We start from the raw sequence: 16,845 nt of genomic DNA on the forward strand, positions 1-16,845 counted from the left end.
GAACCCGCCACACGCACATGCGCGCATCTTTAAAAATCTACCCCTAAATCTGACAAGTAGCAAGTGTTTCAACAGAAAGGCAGATATCTCCTGTGCCACACTCTTTTGCTGCTAATCCCCTTATCTTATAACTTGGAATCTTTCTTCCACTCAGCATTACTGCCATACCCATACTTTTTACCTTGAGGGTCTTGCTGTCACTCTTTCTTGTTGACATAGCCAGGACTACATTCTTGGCGTGTGAGGAGCTGCTTTGCACATCTCATGAAACCTTGGTGTGTCGATGCCACTGTTTGTGCTGCTTTGTCCGTTTATTGGTCTCTTAGAGTTTTCCTGCCACCTTTTTTGGTTCATTCCCCGTTCTTGGTGCCTTAGGATGTGGCCACTTGGTGCCACTTTGGCCTCTTGTGCTGCCTTCAGGGGTTCATGCCAATGTTATTGGTGCCCTCTTTTGAAGACTCGGAGTGTTCTTCCCACTCTTTCTGCTTCTTTGCATCTCTCACCATATATTGCAGATCTTTTGTCAATGCTGGTACCCCTTTGCCCCATTATGGTGCCTTAGGCTTTTCATGCCAGTTTTGGTGCCGCTTTGGTGCCTTGGAGTTCTTTCTCCCTTCTGATAATGTCTTCCTACAACTGATGACAAATCCCCAATTTCTGGAGCCTAAAATAGGCTGCAGTTCTTCCCCTTAGAATTTAATGGTAAACGAATGAATAAAACAAATTAGTGATTTTTTTTTTTTTTAAATCAAACCAGATGTAAGAAGGCCACACATGAAACAAATGAACCAACCAAAATGAAATTGTTTTCTAATAAATAGTCCACAGTAAATGAGGAAGGAACGTACACAAAGAGAGATAGAGGAAAAATATCAAGAAAATGAATAACAAAGGGGTGGCAGATACGTTTCCTGATCAAATCTATGCCCATAGTTGTCTCCCCATGACCTAACCCCACTCTACCAAAACCTCCATCTTACCATGTCGATAAAAGTGCACAGATTGTGGAACTGTGGGAATACACTTACCCACCCACAGGGTGGGCAATTTTCAGTCGATTTATACGAATAAAATGCTTTTTACTCACAGAAATCCATTTAAAAATTGCCCTCTTATTCTTTTTATCCAGTTATCTGAACCATCTGGTTTGGGGACAGTGATGTCTGTAACTAGAATGCTTGATTCTTCATTCTTGAAAGTCCCGATGCCATTCTACATTAATGTCAACTTTGGTGCAGTGCTTTTTTCTTACTGCTCTTTCTGGTCTGACTGCTCTTATTGGTCTTTTCTGAATCTTTGGCATCTTAGAATAATTACATTGGCACCTCTGTGTCAGGCCATGCTGATCAGCAGTATGATGTATTATGTCAATTGTGAGCTAGGCATTCCATCTAGAGTTCCTTTAGTCTATGTTTAGAGGTCAACAAGTTTTCAGTACTACCATTAATCCAGATGCAGTTGTATTTCTGCTTCTTTTCTATTCAGCTGTGTTGTTGCCCGCACCACCTTTCCTTTTTCCAGGATCCCTTTCTGCGTCTACTATTGCTATTTCCATATTTCTGTGGTTTCTTTGACTATCATAAGATCTACAGCTTCTCCACAGTACTTATAACATTGACTCCCCCACTCAATCTTTACAGCATTGGCAAAATCACTCCTAGTGGTCTCCTTCATTCTGATCTCAAAATGCCATGGTACTGTTGCTTTATGATTATAATGTTAATTTTATATTTTTTCTTCTGTGTGACATTATGTACTGAAGCTGTTAGGATGGCCTTTTTTATCTCCAGACCCCTGTAAAGCACGTATTCTAAGCCTCTTGCTTGCATTACAGCCCTTCCCCTTTCATTGGTAATGTTGTCACCAGACCAGTTAACCCTGTCAAAGTGATCCAGTTCTGAGATTGCTTCAGCACATCTATAGGCTCATTGTACTTTCATAGAGAAATTAGAATTGTAAGTCCATAAAGGCAATGGGACAAAACTAGAGCCTGATCAACCTGTCAGGGTTCACATGGGTCAGATAGCAGCTCTATCATTTGCCTGGAGGTGCGACTTCACTGTTTGGCTGAGAACGAAACACAAAATTAGGGGGAGATGGTGTCAGTCTGCCTCAGAGATCAGATAAAAGAAGAATACCAAGTTGCATACTATTATCCTCTCTTACCATACATCATTTAGAGCTCTTCCTTTTCTGGATGCTAGAAAATGCATTTTGAAGATAATATAACAATAAGCAATAAAAAAACAAAAAACTTTGTCTTGCAATCAGGGTTTATACTCAGGACTAAATCATAGCCCTCTAGACTGCCTGACAACATAATAAGAGGTTTTACTTTAATTTTTTTCAGTGACCAGTCATATTGCTGACTTGTGATCTGCAGAAAACTGACATGTTGATTTTTTTTCCACTAGTAACATTAGAGCTCTGTGGTCAAAGTCAAAAGGGACTGCCTCTAAATTATTATCTGACATTACTCATACAGTTGAAGCAGTCAGTGGGAGTTATACCATGCTGCTCAAAACACTTTGAAAAAAACAAAATGCAGAGCTACTTGAGAAAGCACATGAAAGGAAATGCACATCTTTTAAGACAAGAAATATTATGAGTCCTGAAGCTCATAATACACACTGATTGGAAGTCTCTTATTGGTTGTGATGAAAACATGGTACTGTCAAATTTTGCTCTTGAAAAAGGTAAAGATTTTGAGCATAGCTCCTCAGGTGCTCCAAGAATAATTGTCTTTAAAAACAGCACGCCACTTGTCTAGACGGATGTTACTGGGCCTTGTAAATGAAATCATACTTGAAATGGACCCAGGGTCTCATAAGCAAAGCATAATCCTTATGTGGATATAGAGATTCAACAAAGCATTATAAAACATTTTCATAATTTAAGGTTCTGACTACTACATTGAAGTTTACCTTCTGTCCAATAATAACCCCAAGGAAATTGTTTTGGAGACTGCATAGTTCTCTTCCTTTTAATGGACAAAGGAACAGATGTACAATGCTAAGTATTTTTTTTACCATAGACCAAAAAGTGAAGAAACCCCATAATACATATAACCCAAAGTATGTTTTAGTGCAAACACATCAAGCATAGCAGTAAAACAAAAAGACACAAAAACTTGGCTCATACTTTGAATGGGCTGAGAAATAAAGTAGCTAGGATTACTTAATTGATCTACTTTTTTGCACTTTTAGAGAGCCAAGCATAGAAATGTACAGATGTGGCTACTCAGGAGATGCATTTTCAGGTATTATGTTATTGGCTAATTAATTAGTCAACAATGCATTTCTGAAGCAAAGAGAAAAAGGTAGACATGCACATAGTTATAATGTTTGTTAAAATGTTTGGTGGTTATATTTTGATTTATTTGCTTACACTGAAGCTTACAGTTCTAGCTCTTGATTCACCTTCAGCATGACCCCTATATGATTTTAGGAAAGCAGATTTCCCCTCTTTCATTCACAAATAGAGGATTCTGCCTCCAAAAATAAATTCCTGGGAATAGATTGGTATTTCTCAGTGTTGGCCCTTGACGAAAAGATACTTTGACTCTCTATTCTAGTTCATAAATCAGAAAACTCTCTAGAACTGATATAAATTATTTCAATCTATGTTATAAAGCTCTTGCAAATAACTAAGTATGGACAGACATAACGAGTGGGGATGCAGTTGAACAGACATAACGAGTGGGGATATAGTGGGAATTTTACAGCAGTCTCAGTATTTTTAAGATAAGTGGGACATATTGTTTTAAACAGTGTTTTTAGTTTTATCTGCAATGAGAAATCTCACAAAGAAAGAACATTGTTATGTTAGGGACCTAGGAATATATATGGGCTATGCTATGACAAAGAAACACAAAAGTTATATTTGCATTTTAAGCCGTAAGGCAATGTATTTTGCACGATAATATAGGTCCTTTTTGTTTCAATATTGTGTACAAGTTATCACAGGTATTTCAAACATAGTTTGCATTATTTGAGCTTCAAGAGGGAGGTATTGTTCTTTTCAGACTAGACTTTATACACAATACATGAGCAGACACACATGGATGGGCAGACTAGATAGGCTGTATGGTCTTTTTCTATGTTTCTATTTTTAATTGGTTACCTTTGTTCAGATAATCAGACACACTTAACGGCTAAGCATGCGGCATAATATCCAGTTAAATATAATTGCGCAAAAATTGAGCTGTTACATTTAGGGCAATCAAAGGTGCAGATGCAGCAGTCTAATTAAATTTAGCCAGTCAGAGCTGAGTATCACACTAACTAATTACATTTGAAAATCCCAACCTGTGCGTGCCCTGGCCTGGTTCTTTTTCATCTGGCTAGATCTGTACACACAGCAATTTGATGTGCACAAAATGTAGCCTGAGAGCAGGTAGAATCTTTAAGCAGTTAGATTTATCTGTTATTACTCAATTTTAATCACACAAGATTACACAGGTAATTTTCAAGTGGCCTGCATAGGCTAAAGACAGCAGGTACTTTTTCCCAAACATGTTTTATCATAAATTTTCAAAGTGGATTTATGCACATAAATCTACTTTGAAAATGTGTGGGCGTGTGGAGAAACAGTGCCCCATACACACACATACATTTTTATCCCTGCTTGGGGGTTGCAGGGGTAACTATGTGTATATATATATTTATGTGCATTCTTTTGAAAATTGAAAGTATATGTGCAAATTATGTCCCCAGCTAGGAACACCTCTTTGTTGTGTGCATAAAGTTACCTGTGAAATGACTTTTGAGCACACTTTTACATGCACAACCCCTGAGGTAACTTTTTAAATACCATTTACATGTATAAAATTGGAGTGTAAGGAGGTCATTTTAAGAGAAGCTATGCATGTAAGTGTAACAAATTTTTGTAGCAATTTTCAAAAGCCATTTACGCATGTAAAGTACACTTGCACATGTAGAACCTATGGACCATTCAATGGCATGTATTGTAGCAATTTTCAAAAGCCTACTACATGGGTAAAGTGCATTAACATGTATAAAACCCAGTTTTAAGCATATAAATGCTTTTGAAAATCAGACCCTACATTTGTTAACCCGTTTGAAAATGAGTCCACAGAATGTACTGGATCCCCTTGATGTCTCACGGAAATACAAAATAAGCTGCTGTAGTATTGTTGAAAAATGTCATACATTCAAAATCACAGATCCTAGTTTCTTATGTTTAAGTTAAAAATTGGAATCTGTAATCTTTTTCTCTTATGCATGGAAGATTGTTCATTATATTTTTCCTTCAGTAGTTGTTATATAATTTCTTTGAACAGAAAACAGTGCAGTGACTGCTTTTCCAAATGGTATGGCATGCATGAAATGGTTTGATCATATTCCATTGAAAGAGCTGATCAAATCTGACCCGTATTTACTGGCCCTTTAAATGAAAAATGCCAAATAAAATTTAAATCCATAAGAAATATAGGTCTGCAATCCTCACACAGCCACAAGATGGGGCCATTTCTTCACAAAACATATAGAAATAAAAATTAACAAACAAGTTGTTGGTGATGCCCTTTTATTGGATGAAATATATTTTTGACTAACTTTTCAGAGCTACAATCCCTTCAACAGGTCACAAATGATTCTACCCCGCACATACACACGCACACACATCTTCACCGTAGATTTGCTGGGAAACATTGATTAACTTCTCCAATGAATCTAAGTACAAGCTGAAAAGTCCTTTAGCCAGAATGAAAATTGTCTGGTTCAGTTTTGACTTCATATTTTGAGCAAATCTCCGGTGGTCAGTCTATTTTATCATGTCACTGGAGAACAGAAAAGACTTCATTCCATCATCCCCCCTTCAAATAAAGGTGTTAGCCCAGATGGGTACACAAGTGGAATCCAGATCAGTATCACATAACTGTAAGAAGAAAAAAAACAAAACATCCTTTCTCAAAGTAATTATGATTCAAACTAACCTGCAAAAACAGATCTGCAGCTCATTGTTAGATTTTGTGAACCATAGACCTTAATCAGAATATATAATATAACCCTTTTTAGTCCGATTTCATGTTGAATATGCATACATCTTCCAAATAAATTCCTCCTCCTATCTGATGGTTTTTAATTTGCAAAGTAGATTTGTATTTGGGTTTCAGATCATATTACTCTCCTTTGGAAACCTGTGCCCAAGATGAGTTACAATTCAAGTAAAGTAGGTAGCTCCCTGCCCCAGAGAGGGCATACAGTCAAAGTTGGTTCCTGAGTTAAAGAAGGGCAAATGTCCAATACCCGTATAAATAAATGTAATATCGCCATCAGGTCTGTGTACTAAAGGTTTTCTCCCATTTTATATCTATGGGAAAAATGTTTAGGGGTGAATTTTTAAAAGCCCAATGCGTGCCAAAGCTGAGAGATACACGCAGAAGTCGGGCCGGTGCATATCTCCCAGTAGAGATGTACTTCTCTTTTTAAAATCATTTTGGGCTTCGTTTCCGGGCCCCCAATTTTTGGGTTAGTGCGCACTAATGGGTCAAAGTTAATGCGCGCTAACCTGAAAAACACATTTTTCCGAAATTTTATTCGTTTTTCGGTTCACCTGAACCATGCCAAATTGGGCAATTTTGTTAAAATTGACTAATTCGGGAAAAATTAATGCACATCTCTATCTCCCAGTACGTGCACAAAAAACTTTTTCAAAACAAGGGTGGACGTGGGTGGGACATGGGTGGGACATGGGCATTCTGGGACTTTAACATGAAATGTGTATGTAAATACTTACGTGCATAAGCGTGCCCCAGGATCTCCTGCCGTGTAACTTTACTTCTGTTTTGGATGGTGTGAGTCCTAAAACAAAAAAAAAAATTAGGCTAGTTAGCGAGGTTTTAAAGGTAGGAGCTAGCAAATTAAAAGAGAGGCTAATTAACTAGGGGAATTAAGAAGTCCTACCCGTTATCTGGGCAAACTGGGAATGAACTGGGGAAATTGGTAATTGCATCGGAATGTGTGTCTACTAAAATCCCCACACTTACGTGGTACAGGCAGCATTTGCATGCACATGCATGTGTGCATAGAAAATTGTGTGCACATGTACATGTATACAGACTTTTTTTATACCATGCATGCATATATGCATATATGTTTTAATATGGTTGCATCCTTTGGCACGAGCTGATATACGCACGTGAATTCGCCACTATCAAAATTATCGTCTTAGTAAACAGGGCTGTTTAAACCTGAAACAAAGGCTTCCAAACAAAACCAATACAAGAAACTGTCATACATCTCAGACTTATAAAACCCTTCATGCATTTTAAAGCAAGAAATAAAAGATTGTAATAAGATTTAGCAACATAAATTATTCATCATTTCTATATAATATGCCTACTTGATATAATATCAGTCACAAATGTATGGGCCTATTTATCAAAATGAAATAACATGTTATTGTGTGTTAAGGTGTACTGTTAGTAAATAGGGCACATTAAGATAGGGTCTATTCACTTACAATGCACATTAATGCACATTGGTGTATTTTAGTAAGTAGGCCTATCTGCAAAACAGATATGTGTTATTAAGTTGTCTGGCCATTTCATCATAATATCTCTTCTATCACAAATTATAAAATTACCTCCTCTATCAGAGGGTTTTAAAACCATGGTAGACATAGTTTTCAAGCCATACAAATCTGCCTGTTTTGATTCAGGGACACATTTATCAAAATGTGATACCATGCTAATATACATTGTCACACATTTATGCTCATTACTGGTAACTAGGCCCCATTAATCACAATGGGGTCTATTTACTAATAATGCACATTAATATAATGCAACTCCATCATCGCTTTCTGCTTCAACAGCAGGGGAAAGAGGAAAAGGGGACTTAGATTAAGACAGCAACCAACAAGGACATTGAATTGTACAGTCTGGGAAAACAAATAAACATGGGGGTAACTTGATTCGGCGGTTACTACCCTTAACCAATAAGCCTGATACTTTTGATGCAACTCCAACATTGCTCTCTGCTTCAATGGCAAGAGGTAACAAGGAATTGAACAGTGACTTGCATGGAGCAGTAGATAGATACTACCATAAGCTTGCTGGGCAGACTGGATGGACCATTGGTCCTTTTCTGCCATCATTTCTATGTTTCTGTGTGGGACAATGAACATTAACATGTTAATGTAATAGGTCCTTTAGTGAAATTGTTCTGCAGAAACCATCATTCTTTTATGACCTTGGCTATGGTTAAAGATGAATACAGCTAAGACAGAAATTTAACATATTATTAAGTCTGGCACACTGTAATTGGGTGTGGTTCAGTATTTCACAATCAGCCAGCAAAAAGTTAAACAAGTAACTTAGGTGTACAGGTCAATAGGGATTGGTTTATGATGTTACAAATTCACTCGGTGGTCAGAACTTGTTTTGCTAAATTGTGTCTGATCAGCCAACTCTGTCCTTTTCGGGAGAAGAAAGATCTGGTGAAGATTGTGCATGCATTTATCACCAGCAGGTTGCAAATAGTCCAAATGTGGCTGCTCATATGGTGACAAGAATTAGTCTAAGGTAGGGGTCCACACACTACAGCCCATCAAGCTCATTTGACCAGCCTGCCATTCTTTTATTTTTGCTGCGGTAGAGAAAGTATTTTAAAAACAATGCAGGGTAGATTCAAAAAAGCTGGCAGAGTTGTACAGACCCAACCAACATGAGAAGAGGCAGCAGGGCCAAATGGTGCAAAGGAGGCTAGGCCTCGTCAGTATGAGAAGAGACCACAATACCAACTGCACTGTGAAAGCCACTGGTGGGGAAGCCTGGCCCTGCCAGTACAAGAAGAAGAGGCGGGACTGGTAGGAACAAGGAAAGTTGCTTGTGAGGAGGCCAGTCCCCTCTAGTAGAAGAAAAGGCATCGGGACCAGATGGTACTAACAAAAATGCTGGCTTCGTGTGGGAGTGAGTGAGAACCTGTTTATGTTTATTTCTGTGTATGGTTGTGAATGAGAGCCTGTTTGTATGTGTGTCTATGTGTGAGAGTGAGTGGGAGCCTGTCTGTGTGTAAGAGTTAGTGAGAATGTGTGTGAGTGAGTTAGGGAGAGCCTGTCTCTATGTGTGAGAAGTCCTGTGTGTATGTGTGCTTATATGTGTGTGTGTGTCTGTGTCTGTGTGTGTCTGTGTATGTGTGTGTGTAGAAAACCTACATGTGTGAGGGAGGATGGGAAGAAGACAGGATGAGAGTAAAGAAACAGAAAGAGACTGGAGAACCTGAAAAAAGGAATTAGGAAATGACTGACAATGAAAAAATGGAAAAAAAAAAGAGACCTGGCCCAATTTATTAGAAAAATAAAAAGATCAGACAACAAAGGTAAAAAAAATAATTATTATTTTGAGCTTTTAGTTATTGGAATATGCTATTTGTGGGAATGTGCATTTTTTATATTTGTGTAGTTTGCTGTGTCTTCAGTATTCTACTGTTCAAAGTCTAGTTTCACGGACTTTCCATTTCAGTTTTGCTTTATGTCTTGGTTTCTAATTTGTAGTTCTATATTAGGCAAGAGTCGGTCTGTGCTCTGCGCGTGTAACTGAAGTGTAGTATTTTTGCTAATGTGTATTTTCTCTGTAGGAATTGTTAACAGCCTGGCTTGCTCTGTTTCCCCAGTAACTGGTGTATTTGAGTTCTAGGGCCTGGTGTAATATCTGTATTGCTGCTTGCTTCTGTCTCAGGCCTGAGAGTTATGGTATGATATGGCAAAGTTCTAGATATTTGTGTTACTTCACAAAGTATTTGACAGTGAAGGGGGTTTGTTTTGCTGTTACTAAAGTGACACCATAATTTAATTTATTTTTTTTTAATGTTGGATTCCATGAAAAATATTGCAGTTTAATGCATCTGAGTGTTGGTTAGCAAAAAAATGGTCTCAAGTTTTATATGTATTTGGGAGGAACTGTTGGGAATCCCGACCGCGGGCTGCGGCAGCCGGGTTCCCATTCCCTTACCAGCAGATGCTGGCGTTAGCTTCCGTCCTCCCCGCTCCAGTACAGGCCACTCCGGGGCCTTGCCGCGGCATCCTCCCCATGAGGGAGACGCCGCTGATCTCTTCTACCCCCTTAGGCGTGTGCACGCGCCCAAACCCAACTTTTAAAGGGGCCGTGGCGGGAAACCTTGGCCTGGCCCCAAATCAGACGTCATCAGCTGGGGCCTATTTAAGGCCACACCAGACACTCTTTCCTTGCCTTGGCAACAGGTCACCTCGTATGAGTAGCTAGTTGTTTGTTCCTGCTTGTTCCAGTACCTGTTCCTGAGTTCCTGTATTCCTGCTCCTGTGGTTCCACTCCTTCTCCTGTTCCTGCCTTCAGTTGTCTCCTCAGTTCTAACTTTGGCCTGTTATCTCGACTCTTCTGCCTTCTGCCCATCCTGACCCTTGGCATGTTCTCTGGTTCCTGCTTGTCTTCTGCCTACCCTGACTTCTGGCCTGATATATTGTGTTGTACCGCTGCTGCCCGCCTCGACTCCTAGACCATTTTCTTTCTTCTGGACCTCCACCAGCCTTGATTCAGACTGCCTACTGGACTTCCCTCCACCAGGAGACCTCCGCCTAAGTCCTGCCGGCCCCGGCACCCAAGGGCTCAACCTTCGGGGAACATGGGCTGGTATAGGTGAAGCTCCTGTCAGGTCTCCTGGTCCCGCTCCGCCTCACGGCTACGAGAACCACTAGAGGGAAGTCCAGTAGGCAGCTTTCAAGCTGGCTCAGGAGTCCACATTTTCAGCAGGAACTAGATCTAGTGGAGAGGTGGATTTGACTAATCCTTTGAAGAATTATTTCAATTTCTTTGGTGGAGATAGGACTGAACTCAGCCAGAAGGATCCTGTCAGGAATACTAACAGTACCATGATTTGTAGAAATTGTGTACCATTATTTTCAGAAAGTTTGGTTAAGGAAGCTATGCCAATTGGGCCTGGAGAGTGTAAGGGTGGCATGGTGATATTAAAGAAAGAGCATCTTGTTTGAATTTTCTCCATATATATATATATATATATATATTGATTTTTTTTTCAATACTAGAAATGTCTTCTGTGAAGGGCTATCTGGCGTGATATGAAGCATTTCAGATTCCGGTTTGGAGAGTTTTCATACTAGTTGAAATAGTTTTCTTGGATGGTTTTTTTTTATAGTTCAAGCTGTTTGAAAATGTAGTCCTTTGTAGCTTGTCAGATGGATGATTTATACTTCTTTGAGTGATCTTTGTGTAGATTGGTGTCAGTTGTTTGTTTCCACCTTTGCTGTTCAAGGCAACGGGCTTGTTTCTTGAGTAGGAGAAGACCTTCATAGAACCAGGGGGAATTCTTGAGAGGGAGGGGCAGTTTCAATCAGTGAGGTAAATTTGTCATTCCATTGTAGAATTAGAAATTCTGCTGAATCAGTGTCAGTGGTGGTTTTCTATATATTGATGAGTATGAGTATATTGTCACTTGTAATAGCAATGAAGTTTCTAGTAAGAGGTTTGAATTCTTGAGTTAACTGTGTTTGGTTAGATTGAGAAGGAGGCCTGTATTAGGCAATGATATGACCATGAAACAGGATCTATCTGGATTGAGTTGGAAACTATATTCACACTGGTAAAGTAAATATCAATTCCAGTTCGTGATCATCCTTATGAGTAGGAACTTAGATTAGTTGATTAAAGCCAAGATCTTCCATGTTCCATTGAAAGCTGATGGTGTTAGCTTTTTGGGGGTGAAAGAGCCCTTAGCATGGTAGCTGAAATCTCCAAGGACTATTAGCTTATGGTTGAATTTGCAAAGTCACATATGAGTTTTGAGAGCTTGAGGAAGGAGTAAAGTTAGTTTCCTGGTGTACAGTAAATTACAAGTCGTTTAGCTCCTGTATCACCTTGGAAATTTTGTATGAATTTTGCTTTCATTATTGGTGCAACTATTTGGCATGTGATAGATATAATAAATAAACAAACAAATAAAACTAACAGAAAATAATTTTTTAAAACCCCTTACCACATTTATCCCAAATTTATTAAAAGGAATTAAAACATGGCTCTTTAACCCCTTACCACATTTATCCCAAAGTTTATGAAAGAAATTAAAACATTTCTCTTTAGCCAAGCTTATGGTAGTTAATTCCTTCTTTTTGATTTTTATGTTATTCCAGCTGGGGGCATTTTTATTTTTGAAACTTTGTTGTACATTATTATTTTTATCTGATCTTATTTTGTTTTTAGATTTGATTTAATTTTATTTGTATGTATTGTGTATTGCTTAAAATTTTTCTACTAATGTATGGTTTTGCACATTTTTTTGTATGTTGCTTTTTATTTTGATTTTTAAACTGCTTTGATTTTCAATAGAATAGTGATCAATCAAGAAATTAAAAAACACTAAACTTTAACTAACTTTTTAAGCAGTCACAGCTGAAGAAATACATTCTTCTGAACATAAACAGGATTTATTTATTTAAAAACTTTTATATACCGACATTAGTGGACCACATCATACCGGTTTACATTTGAACTGACAGGTAGGAAAATACAATGAACAAGGGTGTGGGAGAGGGCAAATTAAATATTAAGACAGAGTGGAAATAAAAGGCGAACAACAGTCAACTTCGTAATATATCAAATAGTAACGATATGTATGGAAAATACAATGTTATAAAGTTAGATGAAATGATAACTCCTGCTAATTCTCTAAGAGTTATAAGGGAAATGCCTTCATTTCATTAAGTGAATCTTTCAAACCACTCAATTCATAAGCATTAAAATGAGAAATCTCAAAAAGTATTCATCAGAAACCAGGGCCGGTACAAGCATATTTGTTGCCCTAGGCAAACATTTGGTCATTCACCCCCTCCCCCACCCAACTTAACTGCAGGTGGCAGTGGCTCCAGCACAACACTCCCTTCTTCGATGGTATTGGCTGTGGTACAGCACCCTTCTAGATATTACAGTTAACAATTTTTATATTCTGTTTCCTCCATATTATGTTTGGCAGGATTTTGCTGCCCCAAAAATCTTGGTGCTATAAACGACCACCTAATTTCCCTAATGGAAGCACCAGCCCTGTCAGAAACTCATTCATACTACCTGGATGATGGTGGGATAAAAAAAAAATGGAGGTATTTCTTTTATCTGCTTTTTCCAGATGGGGTAGCTAGAATGGAAGGCACCATTGTTATATCACATTTCTTGTTTGAGCAAAAGTGAATTTTATCACTTAGCACTACAAGTATGACCTGGTCGTTTATTTAAAAAAAATGATTTGAAAAATCCCTATTCTCCCATAAAACTCATCATCTAATTAAGGCAGTTATAGGTTTATTAGAACGTATGTCTGAATCCATGTCTGAGTCAAGCTTTCTGAGACCATTAATATGGCAAATGTTATTAGCTTAATGGGCAATTTTAAAAGGAGTTACACATGCAAATGTAGCATACTTAGGGGCGGATTTTAAAACAATACGCGCGCCGGTACTTTTGTTCGTGCCACCGGTGCGAACAAAAGTACACCAGATTTTATAAGATACGCGCGTAGCCGCGCGTATCTTATAAAATCCGGGGTCGGCGCGCGCAAGGGGGTGCACATTTGTGCAACCTGCGCGTGCCGAGCCCAGCGCGGCCTGCCTGTTCCCTCCGAGGCCGCTCCGATTTCGGAGCGGCCTCGGAGGGAACTTTTCTTCGCCCTCCCCCCACCTTCCCCTCCCTTCCCCTACCTAACCCACCCCCCCCCGGCCCTATCTAAACACCCCCCTTACCTTTGTCCGCAAAGTCCCGCCTGCTGAAAGCAGGCGTAACTTTGCACGCGTCGCTGGCAGCCCCACTCCATCCTCCGGTCCCGGGGGCGTGGTCCGGAGGCCTTGACCATGCCCCCGAGCTGGCACCACGCCCCCGGGCCCGCCCCCGAAACGCCGCGGCCCGCCCCTGAAATGCCGCGTCGTTTCGGGAACGCCCCCGGACACGCCCCCTCCCTCCCCGTTTCGAAAGCCCCGGGACTTACGCGTGTCCCAGGGCTTTACGCACACTGGCGGCCTATGCAAAATAGGCACGCCGGCGCGCGAGGGCCCTGCGCGCGTAAATCCTGTTGGATTTACCCGTGCAGGGGTTTTAAAATCCGCCCCTTATGTAGCAATTTAAAATAGCCACTTACATGCGTAAAGTGCACTTACACATGAATATCCTATAGACAATTTAATGGCATATATTGTAGCAATTTTTAAACCCCACTTACACAGGTAGAGTGCATTTGCACATGTAAAATCCAATTTTAAGCATGTAAATGTTTTTTTAAATCAGTACCTTATTAGTTAAGTTTGTTTGATTAATCAAAATTCTCCCATGCAGATTATCTTCCTCATCTTGACTACATTTTTTAATTTTCCAGGAAATCAATTTTTTTCTCAAACAACTCTGAAAAACTTTGAAATTTAGAATTATCAAAATAATGGGCCAATGCAAATTTTCTGCAGGTTGTGCTTCTGATCTGCTTTGAGCATTGGTCTCTTTTTTCAATATGGATAATACTTTGACCATTGGAATAGTCATGTGCAAGTTTTTCCCAAAACTCCAGGTTAATACTAGGGATGTGCATTTGTTTTGGACAAATTAGGAAATTTCAATGGGGACAATGAATCCCGAAAAAAATTTTTCCGAAATTTTGGGAAATTTTCATTTTCGGGTTAGTGCGCGCTAGGGATGTGCAATCTTTTTTTTACCAAATTGGAAAATTTCAAAGAAATTGTCCAAGTCGGCATGGTTGGAGGACCTGAATCCTGAGACAGATTTTTCATGAACTTCGGGGAAAATTTGTTGTTCGGGATAGTGCGGGGGGGGGGGGGGAGGGGCACATTTATTTAAAAAAAAACAAAACACCCCAACCCTTAAAATTTAGTTAATTACAACCCCCACCCTCCCAACTCCCCAAAAAAACTTGCCTAAAGTCCTTGGTGGTCCAGGGGGGGTCACAGGAGCGATCTCCCACTCTCAGGTCGTCAGCTGCCAGTAAACAAAATGGCGCCAGTGGCCCTTTGCCCTTCCCATGTGACAGGGGCTACCAGTGCCATTGGTCAGCCCCTGTCACATGGTAGGAGCAATGGATGACTGTGCCATGTTAGAAAATGGCGTGGGCCACCATTGCTCCTTCCATGTGACAGAGGCTGACCAATGGCACTGGTAGCCCCTGTCACATGGTAACGGAAAAGGGCCACTGGCGCCATTTTGTTTACTGGCAGCCGACGGCCTGAGAGCGGGAGATAGTTCCCATGACCCCCCTGGACCACTAGGGACTTTAGGCAAGTTTTAGGGGGGGTCGGGAGGGTGGGGGGTTGTAATTAACTAAATTTGAAGGGTTGAGGGTGGGTTGTTTTTTTTTTCGGCAAAAATTGCCGAGAAAAAAAAATGACCCGTAACCCAACCCAGCAGAAAAAACGAAGCACATCCCTACTGTGCACTAATTGGAGTTAGTGCACGCTAACGTCAAAATGTTAGGGGTAGATTTTATAAATCTGCGCCCGCTCGTACTTACGCGCGTACCCCTTTGAAAATCTGGCCCTTCTTGTGCACTAACCCGAAATTCGGGTCCCCCCAAATTTCAAATGCCCAAAATATGTGAAATATGATATTTCCCGTGGCAGGCCGAAAATGAAGCCCAAACTGAAAGGTTCGAGCTTTGCACATCACTAGTTAATACTGAACGGTTCCAGAGGTAAGTTGAGAGACTCCTTGAAACATTTCTTCTGACCTACCTGAGAATATTTTTTTCTCCTTTACCTCACCACAGAAGATTTCCTGTAGCAGTCACTCACCTGACATACTGGTAACATGGTCTGCTCCTCTCAGCAAACTGTGGATGTCTAGAATGCCGGTCTGTATGAGAATCTCAATGTCTAAGAACTTGCCTTGCCATCTTGTTTGTAGCACTTTCCTCAGACAGACCACTGGAAAGTGGTTGAACCTTATAGCATGGTATCCACCTGAATCACAAAAGTAATGATATGCAGGACCCAGCTGCATTATCATGGTCATGTTAAAAGACTGCATGTCCATAGTAATGAAATTGCTATCTGCATATCAGATTTTTCCTTGCTTAGCAGTTAAAATGAAAAGGCTGGTTAGCATTGATAACCACCCTCCTAGAAGAATTGTGATTTTAATTCACCCATCTCCAAAAGAACACGGTTTTATTGTGTCCCCCTGCCCCCCCCAATCCAAAATTCACCCAGTCCTTTGTGGTCCAAGACCCCTTCCCTTGATCCCTCACTTACTTTGCCCCCCCCCCCCATGATTGCCTCCCCCTAAAACCTTTCCAAATGTTTTCCGACAACAGGGAGCTGATTTCCTTACTTAGTAGCTGTGGTGTCAAATTAAAAATGCTGTTGCAGACACTCAGATCCAAAAGGCAAGGAACTGACTGTGACAGTAATGACTTTTCTAGTGGGCTGGGGGTCAACAGGTTGTGGGGGGGGGGGCTTTGAACACTGCTCCTCTTTGGGGAGGGGGTTTGGGAATGGCTTTAAAGGCTGTGACTCTTCTTGGAGACTGAAAAGTCTGGGTGAGGATGTGGGCCACAAAGACCACAAGGATGATAGCGGGATGAAAGAAGGCTCTATCTCTTCTGAATGGTGGGATCAGAGGTGGTGGGGGAAGGGGGTGTTATTCACAGCTGAAAGGCTCTGATCACTCAGAAGTGGGTGGGTGAAACTGTTCTAGGGAGAGGGATGAGTCAGTGGGGGTCTGATTACTAACCCGGCCCACTGGCATGAAAGTGAAATTATCCTCCTGAGGTGAGGTTTACTTTGTTGCTTTAAATGATCCTAGTTACTCGTCTTAGATGGCAATTTTCAATAGCCCACCTAGTTGCA

The 16,845-nt window shown here is 40.3% G+C and overlaps 1 long non-coding RNA gene across 1 annotated transcript; it reads right to left on the bottom strand.

Moving 5' to 3' along the window:
* Positions 1-5,547: 5,547 nt before the first annotated feature.
* Positions 5,548-15,940, bottom strand: LOC115086159. The gene is made up of 3 exons (XR_003855115.1): positions 15,790-15,940; positions 6,760-6,824; positions 5,548-5,898 (listed from the first exon to the last, which is right to left on the bottom strand). It is a non-coding gene; the product is annotated as an uncharacterized LOC115086159 (long non-coding RNA).
* Positions 15,941-16,845: the final 905 nt, after the last annotated feature.

Source organism: Rhinatrema bivittatum, chromosome 2, assembly GCF_901001135.1.
Source record: "Rhinatrema bivittatum chromosome 2, aRhiBiv1.1, whole genome shotgun sequence".
NCBI classification, from domain to species: domain Eukaryota; kingdom Metazoa; phylum Chordata; class Amphibia; order Gymnophiona; family Rhinatrematidae; genus Rhinatrema; species Rhinatrema bivittatum.